Raw genomic sequence first — 17,511 nt, forward strand, 5'->3', positions numbered from 1 at the left:
CACATAAAAACCTTTGTCGGGCCGCATGCGGCCCGCGGGCCGTAGTTTGCCCACCCCTGACCTAAGGTATAACATTTGGTCAAATAACTTCCCCAGTTATCTTCAAATAGTGCTGTGGATCTTGTTGTATCCACCCAAGCCTGGCAGTCCGGGCTCGGCTTAAAGACTCATCTGAAAGCCAGCGGGCGCGATTCTCCGGATAAACTTCGATGTTCATTTCTGGCAGATTTTTCAGGAAGTTTCCAGCCAACTCTGTCGGCGAGTTCCCCACTGCTCTTCAATAGCACATGGCCATTTTTTGGGCCCTGGGGAGTTTCTCACCGGTTTAGCCCACATTTAGAATTTGTTTTTAGCACTGGGGAGCTGAACTCAGATCGGGCTGCCATTTTGAAAGGGTGCCCTGATCTTTAAGTGAGCTTGTGGGTCCCCCAGACCCCCCACCCTCAGGCAAAGTCACCTCCCACACATATGGGCACTACCCCACACCCCTCAAATGAGGACACCCCACAATGGGATCCCTGGGGGGGGGGGGGCCCTCTTCAGCCCTCCCAAGTCCCCTTACAGCATCCACTCCCTTCCAGGAGCGCCTCCCATCACCCTCAACCTCCCAGACGTCCCTACTTACCTGCCCTGCACACGCCCACCCTTCAAACCTCCCTCCATTCATGGGCACTGCCCCCCTCAGCCCGACCCTTGGTAGTGCCACCCTGGCACACAGGCACCCTTGCAGTGCCACCCTGGCACACAGGTATGCACTTGCTAGCTTGGGACTGCAATAGTGACAGTGCCACGGTCCCCATGTACTAGGGAGAAGGCCAGCGAGCCACCCTGCACTGACCCTATTCACTCAGGGGTCTCCGATGGCAGGTAGTCTTAAGTGGGTTTAAGACCTACATCTGTGAGAGTCATTTGGCCCTGCCCTTTTTGGGCAGCCTGAGTTCTGCGGGATTTTGGTGAATCCCGCAGGTCGCGGAGGCTAGGAGGCCCACTGGAGGGCTCTCCCGAGATTCTCCAGCCACACTGTGCTCTCGCCTGAGCGCAATGCAGCAGGAGAATCATTCCCAGTGCTTCTGACAATGTGACACGCCTTTGGTAATATACCGAAATGTTAGCCTACAGTACATGCTCAAGACCCGTCCTGGGTGACTCCCTCTCCTGACTCCGAGGAGAACACCACGGAAGAGAGCTCAGAGGATGCCACCATAATAGTCGCAGCACAGCTGTCATCCTCACCCTCCACCAGCGCAGATACACACGTCTCACCGGGACATGTTATTTATTGGTCTGGCTCCTGGGGCAAAATCTGATGAGCAGCACACTGTTGCTGATGTACATCCGGTGGAGACAGGAACCCCAGCCGAGACAGCAATCGGAGGTCTGTTGGATCCCAGGACCCATTGGTCCCAGTCTGATTCTGAGCCTCTGGAAATGGGTTACCTGGAGCTGATGGAGACGATAGGGAGCGGCCGGGATGTTCAGAGGGAGATGTCAGCATCACTCCAGCAGGTCCATAGCCGCTTGGAGGAGTCTCAGAGGCTACAGGCACAGGGGAGGGCGCCGACAATGAGTGGCATCAAGGCCAACATTGCTAGGGTGGCGACCGTAGTGGAGAGCCTTGGTGCACAACGTCGGCACGATGAGTGAAGGTGTCCAAGGCATCTCGCAGTCAGTGATGGCCGTGGCTGAGGGTCTCGGCAGCATGTCTGCCTCGCTTGGGGATGTAACCCAGTGCCACGCCAATCTTGATGAGGTTCTACGGAACATGTCCTGTTCTCAGATGGGAATGGCTGAGGCGCAGCAGAGCTTGCCCCAGTCACAGGTGGGCTTTGCTGTGGCACTGCAGAGCATGTTCCAGTCTCAGAGCGTCGAGACCATGGTGCAGACCATGGGGAACCGCCAGGGCTGGCAGAGCTAGATAATGGAGGGGCAGCCGGGGCTTGAACCAGCTGCCCCTCAGTCCCGAGGTGAACCTCAGGGCCCTATGGGTATCGATCGGGAGGAGGGACACTGGGTACCAACCCAGACCCGTCCCATGGAGTGACGATGGTGGCACCAGCTCCACCGAGTTCCACCCCTCTGATGAAGCCGCATCTTGACGTCAGCACACGGGTCAGGGCAGCACGGCTATGCATTGCCGACAAGTGAGCCGGGGCCCTCCAACCCCCGAGCGCCCAGAAGATGCCCACCAGTGGCATTGAGAGCCACGGAACACGGTAAGCGGCTGGCTGCCTCCATCTCGGATGTGCACCCTGGGGAAACACCAAGACGTAGTGGCACAGCTTGGAGGGCCAAGCACCTTGAGGGCACCGGGGTAAGGAGGAGGGGGAGGGGCGGCACTATCGGGAATGGGGCATTATACAGCACATTAAACAACTTTTTGCACAACCATTATGATGCCTCTGACACTTTCTTCCACAATGCAGGCTGACCCCCGGACCCTTTACCCATTTCTCCAGGCATCCACCCTACTCCCCTTCCCATGGCGCTCACCCACCCTCCGGCCCTGGACATGTCCCTGGTGCTGTGTCCCAACCCTTGGGTGTTTGCGTGTGTGGTGTTGCCTCCCGCAGTGGTCAGGCACAGTGTCCACGCATCAAGGTGCGATTGGAATGCTAGGCAATGGCTCCCACATGCTACATGGCCCGCCTACCCACGGGAATCCTCTTGGCATTTGTCAAGTGCTCACTTAACCACGATTGCCAATTCCCTATTAGTGATAGCCTTCAGCCGCGCAGCCAGTCCTCAGTGGGGGTTTTGGATGAACGGTGGGGCAGACGGACAGGGACAAGGGTTGCCCCCGGAATAGGTTGGGATCCAGGGGTTGGCACGGTGGTACCGTGAGTAATTGCCCCCCCCCCTCCCTCCATAGTGACCCACCGCTGCGGAGGGTCCCCCGCCAAGAACTGGGGTGGTAAGCCCAGCATCCCCGGGCTCTTTGCCTGTGAGAACAGATAGCTCCTCACCTCCTCGGCTCCCCACGGAAGCCCTTCTGCCAGGTTCATTTTTTTCTAAAAGGGGTACTAATTGGCGCCAGCGAGAGCACTTGCCGGGGGAGCTGCTGATTGATGAGAGGCCATTGGATATGGGGTCACTCTTGTTAATTGTATGGAAATAGGGCTTAAATGGTGGCATCGTAAACTGTTTGGCGACCGGCGCGGATCTCGTTTTTGGCCTCTCGCTATTCACCAGCCTCGTTACGCTTAAGCACGAGTGTAACGAGGCGGGAAGATCGTGCCTTTAGGTTTTTATTTTTTTTAAATTACGTGACAGGTTGTTGGAACTGCCAGTTAATAATGGCGCACTGAGAAAAAAAGGCACTCGAGAGCTGAACTAACAGGGCAAACAATGGCGTTTCTTCTCAATCAATCAGATTTAACCATTGGGAAATCAACAGTGGATGGTCTGAGAAGGAGTCTGAGTTAAATAATTTAATGGCAATTTGGAAGAGAAATGGAGAGGGAAGAGAGATTGCGGATTAGGACAGAGAGCGAGAGAGAGGAAAGAGGATGGCAGACTAACCAAAAATACATTGTCAATATCTCAGATAATTAATATCTAAAGGAATGAGATTCATACTTGCAAAAAAAAAGTTAATTTTTTGTGCATTAGGGATGATTGGCGCTTAACATGTTATTAAATGGGTACTTAAGACCTGAGTAGACCAGATCTAACTTTGAGTTTAGTTCATATCTATTGCATAAATACAACCTTCACTCCATTTGTTGCATTTCAATTGTGAGTTATACAGCAAGATGCCTTTTTTATTTAAGGCACTGGGTGGGTGGAGCAACCTGGGCCACAACCATTGGATATTGGAGTTTGGCCATGAATGTGCTACTTGTCTGAAGTTGGGATATCGTTGTTCCATAAATAACCATTGGTGCCATTAGCCTCGCCATTATTTCGATGCGAAAATTTGGGCCAAAATTGCCACCATGTGTACAAATAAAGGGAGCAAGAGGATTCTATATAGCAACCCCTTATCACAATGTTCAGTCAAGCATGATCTATTAACATCCTAGGCACTTGAGAGAATAACGTAACATTTGTTTTCTCCATTTACATTTGAGATATCATGTCAATTGCCAATAACGCAATATTTAATATAATATGCAAATTACAGAACAATTGCTTCTCTTACAATTTTTTTCCTTCCACAAACAATATGCTTGAAATACTGCTTCATTGTGATTCTAAGACAAATGGAAGACAACATGACTGATTATGTTATGGAAATAAGGCAAATTGTGCCATCAGAGAGAAAAAAAACAACATTGTCTGCACTTCTGTGGCGGCAGTTCAGAATACAATGGGAATTGCTGCTTGTGTGACTACACCAAACTCAAAAGATCGGACCAAAGTTTGTGTTTTGGAGAGTTTTCCAGGAAGCTCAGTTGCGCCGGAGCAAAACAAGGAAAAAACAGGCTCCCTGGAAGTTTCCACTCAGCTGGCTATCATCCTGATCATCTGTTCCTCACACACACACACACAGTGGCCGAGTTTCCTGTTTTCAAAGGATTTTTACATTTGTTGGTCTCAACGCCGTCAATCCCAATTTTAGGGGATTACAAAAATAGCCCAAACCTCCCACCCCATTGCAAGAATTTGCTCGAGATGTTCTAAGACGACCTAATAGTAGCGTAGCAAAACAAGAACAAGTAGTACACCAAAAGGCTCTCATTCATCAGATTTCTGGAGCACACACTTCACACAACAGATTTCACTCTACACAAAGACTCAGCGAACACCATTCCTGTCACAGCAGCCAAGTGAAATGTTAACCAATGGAAAGCTAGAAGAAAATAAAATCTGAAAATTACGACAATTCATGAATAGCCTGGACCGGGCACACAATCCACACATACTAGGGAGTCCATGTTAAAATAAAAAAAGATGGAGGAGCAAGATTAATTGACGGTGGAGGGAAAAAAAACATTTCTAAAAGGGGCTTCAAAATGTACATTTCGGAAATCTGCCAGAAAAATGTGCACTAAAAGCTTTGCTCAATTATTTTTGTTAAAGTAAGGTTAGACTTGCTGTTCAAATATTCTGTCGCTACACACGCTGAACTTCCAAGGCAGAACAAGACTTATGAAAACAGACTTTATTTGTTTTACGGGCTAACACTACCAGCAATCACTGTTAACTAGGGTCTCGATCTCAAACATCATTTGTGAACTTTCATGATTTCCAAGTAATATCTATGATCAGAAACGGCGTTGCAGAAAACATCACAATTCCTTCAAGTTTCTAACTTTACACAACCCCTTTTTAAAAAAAAACTAACATGTTGCTAATAAACGCAAGTTCCCCACTATACAGTGAACGGATTTCCACCTTCTGAAGAGAAAACTAGGTTTCTGACATGATTGCAGCTGCAGGAATCACCCCAAGCCTTGAACTCTCACTTTCACGCTGCATCTCCTACTTCAGCTTGACTTCAGGGGACAGCCGCCCGTTAGTGCTTCAGATCCCAAAACAAAAATCTCAACTGAATGGGAACGTTTCAACTGAAAGTCTATCCGCAAGTATTTTCACCATAGTTTTACCCTTTGTTGCCTGTGAATTCAGTCGATGCACCAGCTGTTCCTGCGGTTGAGCCTGCCCTGCGACATGCAGTCTGGTCACTTTCCTGCCAGCTTCCCATCTTTACACCACCCTCCTCCAAAGACCTTTGACACACAGGAAGTAGACACAATAGACTGAAAATAACAGTCACCAGCAGCAGCAGAACACTCAGATCAACCATAGCTATGTAAAAATAAATCCATCATCCCTTTCCAGAATCAGCTTCAGTCCCTTATCCTGGAACACACCACCACTAATCACTGCCGCCTATCCACACGCCCAAGAAAAGGTGCTCCCCTCCCCCCCACTGAGCAACGCGGGCAACAGTACAGAATTGTTAATTCAGTTGCAAACGGATAGTGCAATCAATTTAAAAACTGTTACTAAAAAAAAATGAGAGGTGTAATGTGAAACGTGAAATAGAGATTTGGGGCGCAATTTAACTAAGCGGGAACAAAGTCCCACAGCGAGCGTGTTTAGCCGCCTGTTTTCCCACGCTCGCAGCGCCAAGAAATACAAGGCCATAAAACACAATTTGTATTTGATAAGGGGCCTCAATGGGGAACGTGTGGCCGAGCCGCGCATAGCCCCGTTTTGTTCACCGACGGCGAACAGACTTGTTCTGCTTTGGAAGTTCAGTGTGCGATCTCCAAGGCCCCCGACATCTCCCCCCCCCCCCCCCCCCCCCCCCCCGGGCACAGCGTGGTCGTTCGATCGCACCCTTGAGAGCTTAGAATACTTTGCCGCTGGGATCAGATGCAACACATCTGTCAAAAAGAGAATCAGACAAATACCTGAGGCAGGCCAGAGGGTGTGAGCAGACAGTAAGAAATGAAACGTTTTGGGTTGCTCCAGTGAAGAATTGGGACAGATGAAGTAAAAGATCAAATGGCCCCCTTTGTGATATAGCATTCTGTGCTTCTAAATGTAACCAACTACGACTTAAATAAAAAATAATCTGGATATTTTGTTGATTCATCTCAATACCAAATTCATCTTGCAGAATCATCACCACTCAATATGAACTGATTCCCCATGCTCCAAATTTGGCAAATTTATACAGCAGAGCACAATACAACACAGACTAGAATAATCGCACATGCCCCGGTTGCTACAACTGTTGGTTTCGCAACTTTGCATGACAGCAGCCATCTTTGTCACTGGTTCACCATCTTGTGGCGTGATCCTCCCCGCCCCAACTGGTGGTACTCAAACCACCCACTAGTATTACAGCACTGTCTCACAAGCTGAGCTACACTATAAACGGCATACAAGTCTGATAATATTACCTTGCTTGGGACTGAGAACCAAATTGAGAAACCAATGTGTGGGAGTTACACTGATTTACGATATGGAACACCGCAGTTAACCTGGCAATGAAAATGTAAACAAGTAGCACGTGGCTCACAGAAGAAGTTTGTTTCATTCTAACCAAGCACTATTTTTAAGTAGAACTTGTTTTCATTATACTTGGCTACAATAAACATTACAGTTATGTCGAAGTAATTTAGTGAATCACTGGAGGTGCATCACTGATGTGGTAATTTCATTAGGCTCGAATTTCCATTTATCTTTCCATTCCGTCTTCACTTAATGGCATGCAATGCGGCACAGTTATAAGCATCAATAGATGTTTATATTACATTAAAACAAGTGCTTACATTAGTTATGAAAAAGTACAGGAAATTACAACGAACGGCCCTTGTGCCATTGAATGTGGATTTAACAGCTTCTTACTTCAGTCTATTTCACAAGCAATTTCCTCATTGGCATCAAGATTCAACATCAAGAAAGGATTTTAATTTAATCTGTGGCATTGTAGAGAAAGTGCAGTTAAAAAGTGAATCAAAATAGGAACCAAACCAGTAAAAAAAAAATACAGTTACAAGCCTTGAAATGTTTCAGGCATTCCATCTGGTTTGTTCATTAAAACTAAGAATGTTTGCAAAAGGAAAATGATCCTACCTACTTTGAGCTGTTGTAGGTAAGATTAGATTAGGGAGATCTTCAGACGATCAAAGGGAAATTATTTTAGAAGCAGCTTTTTTGATTGAACATTAACTTCAGAGAGCCAAACTGATTGGTGTTCAGAATACTCATCAGATCAGACAGCATCTGTGGAGAGAGAAACGGTGAGAGAAACAGAGTTAACGTTTCAGGTCTGTGAACCTTTCATCAGAACCCTTCTGCTGAGAGGTCACAGGCCTGTAACATTAACTCTGTTTTTCTCTCTCCATAGCCTGTTTCATAACCTGTTGTGTATATCAAATATTTTCTGTATTTCAGATTTCCAGCATTCTTTTTGAGTTGAGGATACTGTAATTCAGTTTACCTTTGAATCTGTTCCTATCCAGTGACTTGAGTTAAAATCACACACTCCAATTAACAATTACCAAATGTTAAAATCATGGCAACTGATCAAACTGTTATCAGAGCTGAATTCCAAAAGGAGAAATGGTGACATTTATAATATTTTAATTGATTTAAGAATCAAGGGCGGGATTCTGTGATCCTGAGGCTAAGTGTTGACGCCGTTGGAAACGCCGTCGCATTTCTCGACGGCATCAACACGGCCTCAGGATCAACAATTCTGGCCTCTACAGGGGGCCAGCACGGCACTGGAGCGGTTCACGTGAACCGTTTCAGCTGCTGATCCCGGCGTCAACTGGGCGCCGCAGGATCCGTGCATGCGCAGTGGCACTGGTGCCAACGCGCACATGCGCAGTGGCTCCCATTAACGCGCCAGCCCCGACGCAACATGGCGCAGGGCTACAGGGGCCGTCGCGGAAGAAAGGAGGACCCCAGTCAGAGAGGCTGGCCTGCCGATCGGTGGGCGCCGATCGTGGGCCAGGCCACATCGGAGGCTGCCCCCCCCCCCCAACCCTTCCACGCCGGGTTCTCGCCGGCTGAGAGCAGGTGTGGACGGTGCCGGCGGGACTTGGCTTTTTTACGAATGCCGTGTGGCCCCCAACCGCACCAACCACGCCGGCGCCAATGAGAATCGCATGCCGGTGTCAGGGTGGCGTGATTCGTGCCGGTAGTGGGGATTTTGTGGCCGGCCCTGGGCTGAGAGAATCCCGCCCCAAGTTCTTAGGAGGAAGGTGAATTTCAGTGTTCACCAATCAAACACATTTTATCCCCCCCCCCCCCCCCCCCCCAAGTCCCAGCAGCAGACATTCTCAGGTCAATTACGACGTGGTTAATGTAAAGTCAAGCTTCTTTTAGTATCGCTAACAATATGCTTCAGTCACAAACTCAGTCCTGACTAAACTGGCGGTGATGTTTCGACTTCCCACGCTGCCATCCTTGTCGCTTCCCAGAATGACATTGTCAGTCTGATGCCTAATTAGTTTTAGTCCATGTGCTTTTACCCCCAAGACTGGGAGGAAACTAGAGTCTTATTTCACAGTGGGTCCTAAAAGCCAATTGAGCGAGAGGTCATTGTCATCCTTTCAGTTTTGATGGGTCTTCTTGGGAGATATGAAACTCAGTTCAAAGTATTCTCAGCAGGCAGCAGACTTATTTTCTTTTAAATCTGTATTTGGTTTTATTTTACATTATTGTTCTTACAGGAAAAAGTACTCCTACGTTTGAACTCTCCTTCGACATTTATGCTGTAATAACTTACTGGAAAATGCACAAAACATTGGAATCATTGCCTAAAACACCACTGCTAACAATCAGCATTGCAACAGTTACAATTGTTTTTTTACGGGCGGCATGGTGGCACAGTGGTTAGCACTGCTGCCTCACGGCGCTGAGGATCCGGGTTCGATCCCAGCCCCAGGTCTCTGTCCATGTGGAATTTGCACATTATCCCCGTGTCTGCATGTGCCTCACCGCACAACACAAAAAGATGTGCAGTGTAGGTGGATTGGCCACGCTAAATTGCCCCTTAATTGGAAGAAAAAAATAATTGGGTACTCTAAATTTATTTTTAAAAACAATTGGTTTGTACCGGTATTTTAGGGATTGCATTTTGTAATGTGTCCAACTATAATTGGACCCAGTGATTTACTGTAACTCGGGCAGATTCTATTTTTGTTACGTGGAATTTTTAACCAGTGTTTTGTGGTTTGTTTTTCACAACTGTGCATTTTCCCATAAAAACTACAAAACAATGTTCTTAGTTATTTGTTTGTTTTTGTAGAAACTGGTGTGCTTTATAATGGAAAGGAACCCAGAGTACTTCCGTACTATGTTATACAAAACAAGTTGCAGCTTTCAGTCTTAAAGGTATCATAAAGTGCTTCACAGCTAATTTGCATCAAACAAGGCCCCCACTAACAGCAAATGAGATTAGTGACTTGTTCAATTTTTGGGTGGTGTTGGTCGAGGGATAAATGCTGGCAAAGGTATGTGGAAGAGTATTAACATTTTTTAGGTTTACAAATCCAAAATGCAATTGCTCACATTGAAATTGCCAATTATTTAATGTGGCTAGAGGCCAATTCCATTGACCCAAGTTGATACATGAACACAGATTAAAAAGTAAATGTTCTGGACATACTGAAGTTCACATGGAAGCCGCCTTTGTTTATAAAGTTCAAAATGAGAACCTATCCATAAGCAGCAAACAGTTCTTCGGATCGTAGATCATGCAAGTTACAGCAATTTGACTTGAGATGGTAGTTATTGCTTGGTTGTTTGGAACGGTAAGGATAATTTTACTTGTCAAATTCCAATTTAAATCGGTCAATTGTGGGATATTTCAATTAGGATGTTTCGATTACTGGCATATGCCAAACTGCACAAGTTCATAGATATTGCATTATTAGATCATAGAACATTACAGAGCAGTACAGGCCCTTCGGCCCTCGATATTGCGCCAACCTTGATACGGTAAGGAAGAGACTGAATTATAGTGTCATGGGTCTGCCTGGAGACAGCATAGATAATATTCAACGGGCCTCAACTGGTATGCATCTCTCTCAGTAATGAATTTAGAATGGCAGTTTAGATAATAATCAAGCGTGAATAGTTTATGGAGGAGAAACAGATTATAGACGACTGGGAAGGTTCCCAAGATATACATATGTTAATGTATAGTCAAGTAAGTGGACCCTCATTGATTGATCTGTCTAGGGAGCTTCTCGTTTGAAATTTGAAACGTGCATTGTTTAAAAGCAATGACCAATACAAGGACTAGATAGTATTTGTTAACAAGTGTGAAAAGTAAAACAGGCCACAAAATGGCATTGAAACTATTCAAACATTGAGGTAGAACAAAGATTTTCCATGGTTAAAACCATAATTGGCTGGCTGTTGGAAATAATCTGTTTTATTACCAGACAAGTCTGCTTTAACATCAAAATAGAGACGGGACAGCTCTGTGGTCCCAGGTTACCTGCTTTGCTCTGCTGCGAAAGGACAACGGTTCATCTTCTATCAGCAAACAACTGCATGAATTCCAGTCTTGGAATTTTCTTTTGAAGCTGTTTGTGTCATGTTGAAGTCAGTGTTGCACCAGTTTCTTGCAGCATCTTGCTGCTTTGCGGACACTTCTTGTTTGTAACTATTTGAATCTTTTTATTTTAGGCTGTATATAAAGGCGATAGTATTTTCTGTCTTTTGGAGAGCTCGGAGAAAGTGGTAATTAGCTCAATTGATCTTAAAGAGCTATTCTTAGTTTTGTGACATGTTTCCCTCTTATAGCATGTGTAATAGTACAGTGTGCAGTTGATAGACTTGGGGGGGGGGGGGGGGGGGGGGGGGTGATTTTCGGGCCGTGTTGCGCCCTGCCCAAATCCCACTAAATCTGAATAATTGCGGGAGAGCCCTGAAACGGGATGTGCGCCAGGCGCCAAACAGCCCACAATGTTCCCAGGCTTTACCAACAGACGTAAACTCGTTCACGCCTATTAGCATATTAAAAGTCAAATTGAAATATTTGGAATTAGCTTCAGGTAGCATTCTCCTGGCTCCTGCAATTTTCTCACCTGCCAGTGCAACCTGGAAGTCGCCGCAAATCACTACTGTTCTCCACGCCAGGGGACTCAGCCATTGTAACCCCTGAATATTGGGGGACTTGGCAGACAGTGCCCTGGCAGTGCCATAGGCATTTGGAAGGACTGGGATTGGCGATGGGAGGGGTTGGAGAAAGAGAGAGAGAGCTTGGGGCAGCAGGGTAGCATGGTGGTTAGCATAAATGCTTCACAGCTCCAGGGTCCCAGGTTCGATTCCCGGCTGGGTCACTGTCTGTGTGGAGTCTGCACGTCCTCCCCCTGTGTGCGTGGGTTTCCTCCGGGTGCTCCGGTTTCCTCACACAGTCCAAAGATGTGCGGGTTAGGTGGATTGGCCATGCTAAATTGCCCGTAGTGTCCTAATAAAAGTAAGGTAATGGGGGGGGGGGGGGGTTGTTGGGTTACGGGTATAGGGTGGATACGTGGGTTTGAGTAGGGTGATCATGGCTCGGCACAACATTGAGGGCTGAAGGGCCTGTTCTGTGCTGTACTGTTCTATGTCTATGTTCTAAGAGTTCACCTGTAAAATGATTCTGATATCGGAGCATTCTTTAAAAGCATTCCCCTAATTTCGGAGGATCAGTTCTCGCCAGCTTCTTTGGACAACAACATTAACATCATAAAGCACCCCAACTCCAACAAAAATTAAGTGCAGGAAGGTCACGATTGGAAGTGCGCCGGAATAGCCAACTCGACTCGCACCAACTTTCAGGCCTGAAAGCGTGTTGAGAGAAAGCCAAAAACTGAGCAATCATCATTAAAGAATTTTCCCACAACTTCACTTCAAAGTGCACCAGATAACAGGAGTTAACTGTCCTGTCTCATTGCACTTTCCTTTACATGTTCCTTCAAATCAGGAACAGTGCATAAGAGTTTAAAGACTACCAGCAGTAAATGTTGCTGTTATTTTTTTTACTTGGAACATCTTTGGAGGTCCAATATATCGGTCCGTTCAATTATGGGCAGCATGGTGGCACAGTAGTTACCACTGCCGCCTCACCGTGTCAGGGACCCATGTGTGAAGTTTGCACATTCTCTCCGTGTCTGCGTGGGTTTCCTCCCACAATCCAAAGATGTGCAGGTTAGTGGATTGGTATGCTATATTGCCCCTTAGTATTCAAGGTGTATGTGTGGTTATGGGTATAGGTCAGAGTTGGGGTGCTCTTTTTGAGGGTTGGTGCACACAATGGGTCGAATGGCCTCCTTCTGCACTTTCGGGGTTCTGTGGTCTGTTATCTGTTATTCTTTTCAAACTGTTCGCTGTTAAAGGTCGCAAACAAATCTTGCCACCATGCTCAAATGTACAAACGAGGCCAATTTAATAATGGATATTTAACTGGATTAGAGTTTAAAAAAGTAATTTCCATAAATAGGACGGTTTATCTTAGCTAGCTGTGACAGCACAAAGGAAGAAGGAAAATGGAAGCTATGAAACAGTTGTAGAGATACGGATTAGTGCATAGATGTGGAATATTTCATCATGTTTGCTTTCAAAGAAACAGAGCACACTTCTACAATTGATATGATTGGTGTGTATTTGTATGTTCTTGTTGAACAAGTTTACTAAATGTTTTTTAAACTAAATAAGGTCTATTGTGCTGTTCCACAACAACTTTTTTAATAATATTATTAATGTTGAACAAAATTAGTGATGTACAAAATCAGACAAAAATTGACAAGAAAAAGACAGGGGGGGGGGGGGGGGGCTAAGATTTTTAAGAGAAGAAAAATTGGTGGTGATGCAGAAAAGTTTCAGGAGGAAACCCAAGACATTAGTGCCCAGACAACTCAAAGCAAAATCAAAGATGTGGGGCATAATCAGAGTTAACGGACTACAGACTTCGCAGAGGATTGTAGATCTGGAGGAGAATAGAATTACTCTAATTTATTGATGACTAAATAGACCTGGTGGAGGCCCAAAAAGAATCCCAGTCTATTTATTTTACAAGTACACGAAAAATTGAGGCAAAGCAAGGGGACAAGGAGGGAGGGGGGTTGCTGCGATAGGTGTTTGTTTATTTCTGCTGGACATGTACTGAACATGGCAGCAAAGCTTGTTTTGAAATAAATTTAGAGTACCCAATTCCTATTTTTTTTCCAATTAAGGGGCAATTTAGCATGGCCAATCCACCTAATGTGCACATCTTTTGGGTTGTGGGGGTGAAACCCACGCAAACACGGGGAGAATGTGCAAACTCCACACGGACAGGGACCCAGAGCCGGGATCGAACCTGGGACCTTGGTGCCGTGAGGCCGCAGTGCTAACCCAATATGCCACCGCGCTGCCCCCAGGCAGCAAAGCTAATGGAAGGTGCTCTCAAAGGGTCTGGAACGCTAGTCTGGCCCAAAAGAGTGATCGTGAAATCAGCTGCCACAGTTGCCAACTTGGCAACAGTGATGGCGCTTGAAAGGTAAATCACCAGAATCTCTTCCGAAGTAGTCAACTAACGTATAGATGCATGGTCTTTTCTTCCTAAAAATGATGAACAATTTATATTTTGGTGGTTGGAAGTACGTTTTATAAATGTTGGATATCCATTTGACTAATCACCACATTAAACCCTACCTTACACAAACAATATTTCAAACCTTCATTACAATCAGTGCTTCCAGTGGACTAACAGGATCAAACATGGCACAAGATAATTCACCTTGGCACAACGATCATACAACATCTAAGAAGTTGCTGAATTGGGAAAGCACTAGGCACTGCAAGATTTGAGCTTGACTAGTCCATCTAGCTGTTGTGCAGTTCTAAAGACTATTAACATAAAACGCATACTCTTGTTTTAGGGAGAAATTGTTGAGCAGCCTTCTTTTAAAACAAAGTTCACACATAATCCAAGGAAATTGGGACAACAATTTAACAACAATTTGACAACAGAGCTTCTGTTATGAATGGAAGCTAACGTGTCATTACTTAGCATTCTTCAATTTTATTCTATGAATTCCTCCATTGCAATGGACATTGATTAGGACCCCCAAAAACTCTTCATTCTAATGATTTAACTCGTTCGATGTCAGTGAGTGCCAGTGTCGAGACTTTGTCAGACAATACTATGAATCTGAAATAGGAAGAACCTCGGATAATAAACTGATGATAATTAATGTTGCTTCATCAAATTCTTAAAGTATTCTAATTTCTGAAATACTCCACATACATTAACAGCAGTAACAACAACAAATTATATTTATATGGTGCCTTTAAAATAATTAAGTATCCCAAGACGCTTCACAGGAGCAGGATATAGAAGTATAAAAGCCACTTAAGGGGGTACCAGATGCAAACAGAGAGTAGCCCCATATTAAAAAGAGAACAATGTATGTTATATCAACAACTGCACTACTGTAAGTTATGGAGCATCATTCAGAATCATACATTAACATTTTTTCAGCCTATTTTGCTATTCAGCACCTGGACTGAAAGACTTCACGAGGTAAGCGTCCTTCACATTTGTAAATATTCTGTTTGTTAAATGAATAGTTGGAGAAGTAAAAAGCAAAATACTGCAATGATCGAAATCTGATATAAAAACAGAAAATGCCAGAAACACAGCGGGTGGGATTCTCCCAGCCCCGCGCCGGGCCGGAGAATCCCCGCAACCGCGCCATGCTGCCCCGACGCTGGCATGCAATTTTCCGCTTCGCCATTGGTGCCGATGCGTTTGGCGCGGCGTCGGTCCGCCGATTCTCCGGCCCAGATGGGCCAAGTGGGCGCTCTAAAAAGGCAAAGTCCCGCCTGTGCCATCCACACCTGGTCGCAGCCGGCGGGAACTCTGGTCGCAGGTCGGGTGGTGCCTGTGTGGGGTGGGGTGGTGGGGGCCTTCGATGGGGCCTGGCCCGCGATCGGAGCCCACTGATCGGCAAGCCGGCCCCTCGCTCCCCGGGCCTATTTTCTTATGCACCGGCCCCTGAACTCCCGCGCAATGTTGCGTCGGGGCCAGCACGTTGAGAGAGGCCACCGCGCATGCGCGAGTTGGCGCGGCGCACAGTGCACGCAGGGATGGGGAGCTGGAGCGGTATGAACCGCTCCAGCGCCGTGCTGGCCCCCTGTAGGGGCCAGAATCGGTACTCCCAGCGGCCCGTGACAGCATTTCCGGCAGCGTGGACACTCTGCCGCCGAATGGGAGAATCCCGCCCAGTATCTGTAGAGCGAATAAACAAGTTTTCTTTTCGGGTTCAGACTTTTTTTTAAAGAACTGAATATCGAGACAGACTCAATAATACAATGAGGAAAAGAGAAGGGGTAAAGACATATAAAACACTGACGAAGCTCAGAGAGAAATTATCAAGGGCAATTAGGGATTGGCAATGAATGATTTGCTAGCTGGCGAAGCCCACATCCCTTGAATGGAAAAAACTATTTTTTTAACAGATAATCCCAATCCAGCAATGGAAAGAAGCATTGGTATTCCGAAGAAACAAAGGGTGGGTAAAAAAAAAAAACCATGATACAGTAGCAGGAAAATTCAGAAAACATCATTACAGCATTCCACAACTCCGCAGCATCATGTTGAATTGGTATTATTAAACATACCATATGGTATCACAACCACCCAAATCCAAAGACGACGATGGAAGCATCAACAGCAGTTCGGCTAATTTGCTATGCAACATTGTCAGCGGCCGATTAATGAAATAATAGTCCTGGTCACAAATGGGTGCAGAGGTCAATTACAACAGCGGCTGGCAGTGATACGATGTTGTAAAACATATCGAAACATTTCACAAGAGCAAGTATAAACAATTGAAACCTGCCAAGGACCACATAAGGAGAGGTTAGGACGGATGAGCAAAGGCTTGGCCAAAGCAGCAGGTGCTGAACACTGTTTTGAAGGAGAAGAGCAAAGTAGAGAGGTGAAGAGATTTAGGGAGAAAATTGCAGAGTTCAGACAGCTGAAGAAACAGCCACCAGTGGTGGAGTGATCACAATCGCTTGTAAACAAGAGGCCAGAATCGGAGAGCTGCCTGAGCTTTTTGTGGAGGGGGTGGGGGGTGCAGCAGTCGAGGCCATGGAGGGATTTCAAAACAAGAGTTAACAGAGCTAGACAACAAAGGTCACCTTGAATTCTCTAATCATAATCATTAAAAAACTAAGTACTATAGTACACAATGCTATAAAGAACCATGCTATATAGAAAGACATAATGCAAGCCTTCAATGATTTAACTATACATTTACATTTATTGAATTTTGCCACTGATATTTAGGTAAACAAAGATATAGCACTGCAGCACCCTGTTAGTTTTTCAACACAATTTCTTCCGACAATATCATTCTTTATGTGCTATACAATTTGACACATTTTGGCATTTGAACTGCAAATTACCAGAGATTTATAAAACAATTTACAGCTGCTAAATTCTGTGCCCTGTTGTCCCTTTTTGAATCAGAACAGCTACTTGAAAAATCAGTAACCGGAAACTAGCACCAACATACAAAGCCCCACTTGTTGTGTTCTCCCAACTGCGGCACAACATGATGGCAAAAGATTTTCTGCTCAATAGAAAAATAACGCTAATAAACGCTACCTCAGCCGATCAGGACTTGCTTTGTTCACAGGGCAAGCAACAATTCTTCTGAAGCTTCATTAAGTCCCCAGTGAGAGACTGCATATCACCATCACTGGAAGACGAGAGGAAAAAGCCATACCAACCTCTTTTAGCTCTGTTACATCCGATCAATAAAAACAAGCATTACAAAGCAAGTGAAGTCCAAAGGGAATTCTTCCATTTTCCAGGCACCACTTAACTCCCCCACCCCTTCGCCCTCCCGACTCGATACACAGGGCAAAGAGAATACTGTACTGCCAGATATTCCCTGCTTCTCATCCAGAATTGCATGGCCGATCTGTGTAAACTTGCAAGTGAATATTTGAAAAAAAACAACCGAGAAGTAATGAGAAAGGGTTTAGCGTTGAGTTGGAAACAAAGATATATTTTCTTAATGCAATAAAACAATGTGCTATAGCACAAAATTC

General features: G+C 45.6%; 1 protein-coding gene across 4 annotated transcripts in view; it reads right to left on the reverse strand.

Moving 5' to 3' along the window:
* Positions 1-17,511, reverse strand: part of gab1 (GRB2-associated binding protein 1) — a 266,339-nt gene that overhangs the window by 162,224 nt on the left and 86,604 nt on the right. Inside the window, exon 1 of one of the 4 annotated variants that reach the window (XM_038792436.1) lies at positions 5,550-5,669. The exons of the other annotated variants lie outside the window; for them this stretch is intronic. The gene's annotated coding sequence lies outside the window, so the exon portion shown is untranslated. Of the gene's footprint in view, positions 1-5,549; positions 5,670-17,511 lie in introns of those variants that run through there. 4 annotated transcript variants of the gene reach the window in all.

Source organism: Scyliorhinus canicula, chromosome 3 (assembly GCF_902713615.1).
Source record: "Scyliorhinus canicula chromosome 3, sScyCan1.1, whole genome shotgun sequence".
NCBI lineage: Eukaryota > Metazoa > Chordata > Chondrichthyes > Carcharhiniformes > Scyliorhinidae > Scyliorhinus > Scyliorhinus canicula.